The sequence below is a fragment of the Tenrec ecaudatus genome, chromosome 3, assembly GCF_050624435.1.
Source record: "Tenrec ecaudatus isolate mTenEca1 chromosome 3, mTenEca1.hap1, whole genome shotgun sequence".
In the NCBI taxonomy this organism is placed as follows: Eukaryota; Metazoa; Chordata; class Mammalia; order Afrosoricida; family Tenrecidae; genus Tenrec; species Tenrec ecaudatus.
The window spans coordinates 144,755,442-144,763,291 of NC_134532.1; the positions used below are offsets into that span (position 1 = coordinate 144,755,442).

Below are 7,850 nucleotides of genomic sequence, written 5' to 3' on the forward strand. Positions count from 1 at the left end.
CATATCAAATAATGATTTTCAACAACACCGAAGGTTTCAACAACACCAAAGTGCATTGGCCTCAGATAGAACTAGGGTCTGTCACAAAAAATGAGACTTCCAGCCAGGGTGCTATGTCACCCTGCGGAAACATAATATTCCTCTAGTCTTTGCTGCTTCCTCCAGCCCCACTATCATGACTCCAACATCTGGTTAGACCAGACCACGGGTCCTGGTAGAGATAAGAGCTCTGGGAATTCAGGACAGTGATGAGAGTAGCGATTCAATGAGGGTACGGGGGAAGTGGGAAAGAGGGGGGAGAAAGAAGGAACCAACTGGTCGCAGTGGTAGCTGCATCACCACCACACCCCCGAGGGGGACGAACAACAGAAACGTGGGTGAAGGGAGACAGCGGATGTTGCAAAATATGAAAATAAAAATAGTTTATAAATTATTCACGGTTCACAAGAATGGGAGAGTGGGGGAGGGAGGGGGGAAAGGACCTGATACCAAGGGTTCCATTAGAAAGAAAATGTTTTGAAAGTGATGATGGCAACATATGTACAAATGTGCTTGATACAATTGATGTGTGGATTGTTATAAGAGCTGTAAGATCCCCCAATAAAATGATATATTAAAAAAAAGAGACCCCTAGCACTAACCACCAATTGCTCTTTCCACCATTGCTCTCCAGAATTAAAGCAGTTTAATAAAAGACACATGCATAATTAAATTATGTCCTTGAAACATTTTGAAAAGTATTGAACTAAGTATGTAAAATCCAATGATCCCAAAACAATGATGATTTTAGTGAATCCGATCCCTTATCTTTCTTTTTAAAAAATCACAACAACAATGCTCTGGTTAATTCTCTTTTTTTTTTAACTGCTCTAGTTAATTCTTAATTCTTAGATCATTGGTAGCGCAGTAGTTACTCATTGAGTTGCTAACTGCAAGGTCAGCAGTTTGAAACCACCAGCTGCTTTGTGGGCTTTCTTCTCCTTTAAAAAGTTACAACCTTGGGGACACACAGGGGACAATGCTACCCTGTCGTACAGGATTGTTATGCATCTTCATGGACTCACAGCAGCGAGTTTGATGTTTCTATTTGATTAATTCTTATTAGGCAGCTTTAATCATAGTATACTTTGGTAATCAGTGCAGTTAGTACTTAGAAATTTTATATAGTCATTTTTGCAATTATTTATAAAAATGTATTTTAAGTTAGAATCTGTAGACAATCATTATCTCTTTTTGAGGCCCAGTGATACATTAAGCTAAAATAACATCAGTTTAATAAATATGCTCAAAATTCCACCTTAGGTGTGATAAAAGTGGCATATAGAATCCTGACCACATGTTTTATTGCTAGATTCTCTATAAGTCTCACATTCATTAGCACACTCATTTATATAAAATTAATAAATAATTTTATTAACAGTTCATCTATTTACCCTAAACATAGAGGTATAAGAAAGAACAATGCAATGGGTTTGTTTTTGTTTTTTTTTAATATAAAAACCCTGGAATCCAATACGCCTGCTAAGCACCCATCTGTCTGTTGTGAGGTTACCATAATTAACCCATGGATTTTTGTCTCAATCTTTGATGAACCAAGATTCTTGATAGACTCTGAAAAAGTTATTCATCCTTAATTTTAAGGTATAAATTCATTACCAATTCTTTTCTTATCTTTCTTTTATTCTTTTTTGTGTAGTAAAAATGTGTCATTTTTATGGTTGAACTCTCAGGTCAAAGGGAGCCTCTGCTCTCCCACTGCTTCCGAACCGCCATGGGAGTCAGACCATCTGATCCATTGTGTGGCTCCAATTCCAATGATCAGAGTTGTAGAGAGAGAGCTCCCGGGTACATAATTGTGGTTCCAAGCCCATTTCCACTTTCAAGTTCACAGGTCGTCTGCTACTTGCCAAACTATGATTTGGACGATAAGGATACTATAGCTCAACACTCAAAAGTGAAAGAAAAACCTTCAACCAGATGGGTTGATCCAGCGGCGGCAACAATGGGCTCAAGCACAATAACAATTGGGAGGATGGCACGGGACTGGGGAGTGTCACATTGTGTAGCGCAAACGTAAGGCCGCTGTAAATAGGAATTGAATGACAGCACTTAACAACAACAACATATCTCCATACATATCAAATTGAAGGCAACAAAGTTCAATAAATCAACACCAGCAATATTGTCATTCGCCATCCAAGCAACCTCCTGCCTTGAGATTATACTTGGATTGTTTTTTCCCTCCCTAGACAGACTCTTCAGTTCTCTGCACATATTACCTTCACGTTAGAGTCTCTCCTGATTACAAAAACTATCATGGAATCCCCTGGCTATGGGCAAAGAGACACCTGATTGGTGGTGGTGCTCTTATATCAGTCAGGGGCAGAGCAGACTGGCAGCCCTTGGTTCATCCTAGCTTGATGCCTCGATCATGGCTAGAGCAGTTTCATGCCTAGGGCACATTAAAAAACCAAAAAACAAAAACTATAATCGTGATCCCTACTGCCCATTCACATTCCCTGCATAATTTTTCTCAATTACTTGTGTGATTATCTTACATTTGATTTATTTTACATCTTGTTTATTATTTCTCTCCTTCCACTGGAATACATGCTTCATGCAGCCAGGGATTTTCATGTGTTTGCTCACTTATGTTTTTCTAGCACCCTGTTTAAGTTGTTGCTGGTTGTCACTGAGTTGATTCTGACTCATGTAACCTCAATATACACACCGTAGAACTGCTCCACAGGGAGTTCAAGGATATGATCTTTCAGACGTAGATTGCCTTGCTTTCCTTCTGAAGGCTCTCGGGGTGAGTGTGGACCATCAGCATTTCGCTTTGTAGGCTAATACATGCCGTTTGTGTACCCGGAGACTTCTATTTGGTGTGTTACAGTGTTCGATGAAGATGGGCTGGTTGAGTGAATGAAGGAACAAAAATGGCTAGCAAACAAAACTATCCCTTTGGATGATAAAATACAAACGTGCACTTGTATAATGAAAGGGGTATCTCACAGTGATTTTGCATTATGCTATGGGAAAAATTATACAAAAACATTTAAGAGAAGGACTGATTGTCATAAAATTTTCAAGAAGAAACTGTCTTTAGGTGACAGTTGATCATGTGCAAATCTTAATGTAAGTAAAAGCCAGAAGGAATTTACAGTTACCAGTTACAATTAGTCAGACAGGCATTAGGGACTGTAAGTATGAAAAATGGGTAAATACTAAATGGCAGTCTGCCTGCTAGTCATTTAAATACCAATAACTCATGAAATCATTTTAAGAAGCATTTTAAACTTTAGTATCCATGAATGAAATTTAATGTATTATTATAATTACTGAACATTTAGTATTCTATGAAGTCTGATTGCCATACCATATTTGACAATGTCACAACATTCCTGGTGTGCAGGTTCCCACTGGTAGTTTCAGAGTTCTAGAATTTCCATGGAGAATTCATTAATTTTGATGCATCATCAGTGCTATGTTTGTTCCTTAGCTGCAGATTTCAATTACTCTAAATTCATCATTATCAACTTGATCTAATTTATACAAATGCTGATACATATTTTATAGTCTTTCCCTTTTTTAGTTTTCTGCTGGATTAATAATTTTACAATATTAGATATGTTTCAAAAATATAAACCAACCAAAAAATTCTGTAAATAGATAAAAATGTAGTCTACATAGAGGGAGAAGAGATGCATAGTTCATATAAAAGGGACCCAGATCCAGAGCACATATAGAACTCCTAAAAATAAAGAAGAAGTATGTAAGCAATCCAATGGTAAATGACCAAACAGCTTATACAAACATTTAATTAAAATATTACAACATCCAAAAAATATGCAGAAATGTACTTATCTTTATCAGTTACAGGGGAAATGATCATTAAATCATAGTATGCTACCACTAAACACCAAATGTTTAAAACAAAAGTACTCCCTCCAAATGAAACACCCTCCCCTATACCACCTCACCTGCTCATGGTAATTGGTACCAACTATTCTCAAAGCTGCAAAAAAAATAGAATTCTCAAACACTGCTGATGCAAATGCAAATTAGAACTTTGGAAAACTAACATCATCTATGAAAGTTCACCATGTCCATACCCTGAAAACAACAATCCCACTCCTAGGGGACATACTCATTGGGATGTGATCTATACATATGGTCACAAAATATGTCATTAGAATTTTCATGATCACTTTATTTCATAATACTGAAAATTATATAATTGTCATTCAGCCGTAGAATAGATTTTTTTCAATTATAATATATTTACACAATGGAATCCTCTAGAGTAATCAGAATGAATGAACCACGCTAAATGCAACAACAGAGATGAATCTCACAAACACAATTTTGAGTAACTTTTTAAAGAAACTGGACATAAAAGATAACGTACCTCATCATTACATTGAGACATGATATACTAATAAATGCTAATAACATAAATAATATTAATACTTGGAGTTACAGAGTAGAAGTGATCAAAGAGAACACAATGAGAAGATATTAGATGGATATTTGAAAAGTAGGAATAGGTGGTGAAATCTTTTTGTCTCTCACATTTGACATATACAAGTGAATCCACAGATTCACTCATTGTTTAATGTGTGGGATAAAATAGGAAAACATTTCTGTCTATTTTCATAATTAATTAAGTCTAGTGTTGGTCAGCTGGTCGAAACAAAGCAGATGCTCTGAGAGAGAAAGATGAGGCTTCTTGCTCCTGTAATGATATACAGTCTTAGAAATCCAGAGAGGATAGATAATTCTACCCTGTCCTTTAGGGTGACTATTAGAATTGACTAGATAGCCATAAGTTTAATTTGGGGTTTTTAAGAGAAAAATATCTCAAATCAGTGGCCTTTTCTATTCCAGGGAAGGAAATGAGTTAATTTCTTGGCTTAATTCACAGTGATTTTATTTGTAGAGGTTTTAAGCCACCCTCAGTGGCTTCGTGAGTTATGTGTTGGGCTGTAAGTTGTGAAGTCAGCAGTTTTAACCCACCCATCGCTCCACAGGAGAAAGCCAAAGCTTTCTCCTCCCATAGAGAGGTGCAGTCTCAGAAACCCACAGGGGCAATTCTACCTTGTCCTGTAGGGTCACCATGAATCAAAATCAATTTGATGGCTGTGAGTTTTGTTTGTTTATTAGTTTATTTTTGGTTTTGCTTTTATGAGGATATCTGCTCCAATACAAGTTTACACCTTTGGTAACTGGTCACAAGGTTTTTTTGGTGCCAACATGGCACCCACAAGAAGATATGGGTGGAGTCTAGCCCGTCCACCAGGTCACAGCTTGATGATGTCCTTTGGAGGTGTGATTGAGATAACAGTTCGCTGGAAGTCGGCCCCTCTGTCTCTCTCCCTGGTGGTTCTGGTGGTCAGACCAGTGTGCTGCCTAAGCTAGCTGCCCTGCCTCACCACATGTACTGTTCTATCCAGTGGGCCAAGACTACCCATAGACCACGGTGGACCACGTCCCTGTGCCTGTGTCACTGTGCCATGCTGTTCCACTGTGCATCGCTACATCATGAGGCTCCACCTCAACCTGCTTTGCAATACTGTGCTACTGGCCTCTGCTTCACCTCGCCACTTGATGTTGCTACTGTCTGCTTCCTTGGTCACAGAGTTAGAATGACTCAGTATATTAACTGTCCCATGAAAATGAATTGGACTGAGCTCTCTGTTCTGCTGGACTAATTTGCTGTTGTACTCCTTTTTATTGTATAAACTTATCCCTATATGTGTGTGTCTGTGTGCATGTATATGGATAAGGTTATGTATATGCACACATAAGCATAAGTGTCCTGGTTTTGCTTCTCTAGAGAATCATGCCTAACAAAGTAAGCTGGTAGAGAGTTGCTATAAGTCAATATCAACTCAATAGCAGTGTGTTTGCTTTTGGTTTTAATAACACTATTCTTCTCCATAAATTTTAATAAAGAATCCAATCTCACAAAGCTCATTCATGTAAGCTTTTATTATAGAATACTGCAAAGTATATATTTTAATTATACTTGAAAAGGGGAAGAAGTGCTTGAATTCTGAAGATCACTTTAATAGCTTTATTAGTACTTTTTGCAAGACTAAATCTTTTTGTTGTGTGCAGACTACTAATAAGAGAGGATTTTTATATCTATTCTAAGGAAGACTACATCAATATGCTTTTTCATTTTTTTCAAATTACAAACAACTGAGTTCACATAGCACTTTATAATTTGCCTCATCAAATCCTAAAGACTATATTAAAACATCTGTTTTTAGAATATCTTGCTGACAGTAGAATACTATATCCCCAGGGAATCTCTTAATTTTGCATAAAATTTGCATGCTCATAAATAAGTTAACATGGGGGGGGCAAATATATCAACTGCAAACAATGCAGATATGTTACAAATACTCTTTTTATAACTTCACAGGAAAATAAAACATTTCTCTTAATATCCTATCTACCCTATTTCCTATGTACCCTCAAAAATCTAAAGGTAGATAAAATTACTTTAATATTCAAGGCAAAATATATTGAAGATGTTTTCCAATTGTGCTTAAACTAGTCCACATCAAATCTATTCTGACTCCTGGCAATGCGGGGTGTATCAGACAGAATTGCACCCTGTAGGTAGGGTTTTCAGTGGTGGAGTTCTCAGAAGTAGGTCATTAGACCTTTCTTTCAAGGCACTTGTGGATGGACTCAAGCATCTAGGGTTTAAATTAGTCATCAAGCACATTAATCATTAACACTCAAGCCTTTAACTAATATTTAAAGCAAGACAAATAGGATAAGTTTTACAATTGAATTTCATAATTACATGGATACTCTGAATTATGACACAAGTGAACTAATGTAAAGCCCCATTTCCTTCTCTTTCACGACACAAGAAAACTTTATACTCATGTAGTTTTGGCCATTTGCACAATTAAATCAAGTCCCACCAAAATTATTTGAGTTTGAAAGGAAACTTAACTTCCTCAGTGTTTATTATGATCTCACAATAGCCTTGAGAGTAATGAAGAAGATAAAGACAGTTGCTTTCTATTGGCAATTGTTAAATGTGTTTGTGAGGGTCAACAGCTGACTCAAAGATCATTATTCAATATAACCGGGAACTAGATTCCAGATCTCCACCGCTGTTCTGTATCATTCAGTAGACTTTTGAGAATAGAATAAATTCAAAAATGCTTTCCCATTGAGTCAATTCCCACTCATAGTGACTCTTTAAGAAAGAGTAGAACTGTCTCCCCTGGGTTTTTCTAAGACTAAATCTTTACAGAGCACCTGGGGGTCTCAAACTGCTAACCTTGTGGTTCGTCGTCCAACACGGAACCCATTATACTACATGAGTCCCATAAGAGTAGAGTAGGTAAGACTTTGCCCATTATAATTTCAGAAAAAGACTCCTTTGTCCAAATTATTTTATCCCAAACATTGGCTAGTGCATAAAATTAAACAATTGGAACCTTACATTTTTGTCTTTAACTTTCAACTGCTGTTAGATTTTTTTAATCAGACAGTGTGGTGTATATAAAATTATTTTCAGTTATTTATAATCTAGTGAAGGCATTCTTAACCTGGGGCTCATGGGCCATAGGCAGGGCATAAAAAAAAACAAAACTCACTACTATCAAACGAAACCTAACTCACAGCAACTCTTACATAGTGGTCCTGAGCTTGTGAATCTTTACTGGAACAGGCACCCGCATCGCTCTGCCTCAGAGCCCTTGGTAGCTTGTCACAAACGGCCTCATGATTAGCAACCAGTGCCAAGTCCGTAATGCCGAGCCAGGGCTCCTCAGACAAGGGTAAGGGGAGACTAATCCTTTATAAACTATATGAAA

At 37.2% G+C, this 7,850-nt stretch overlaps 1 non-coding gene across 1 annotated transcript; it reads left to right on the forward strand.

Moving 5' to 3' along the window:
• The first annotated feature begins 2,321 nt into the window (after positions 1-2,321).
• On the forward strand, positions 2,322-2,465 carry LOC142444211 (small nucleolar RNA SNORA48). Its single transcript, XR_012783863.1, has one exon. It is a non-coding gene; the product is annotated as a small nucleolar RNA SNORA48 (small nucleolar RNA).
• Positions 2,466-7,850: the final 5,385 nt, after the last annotated feature.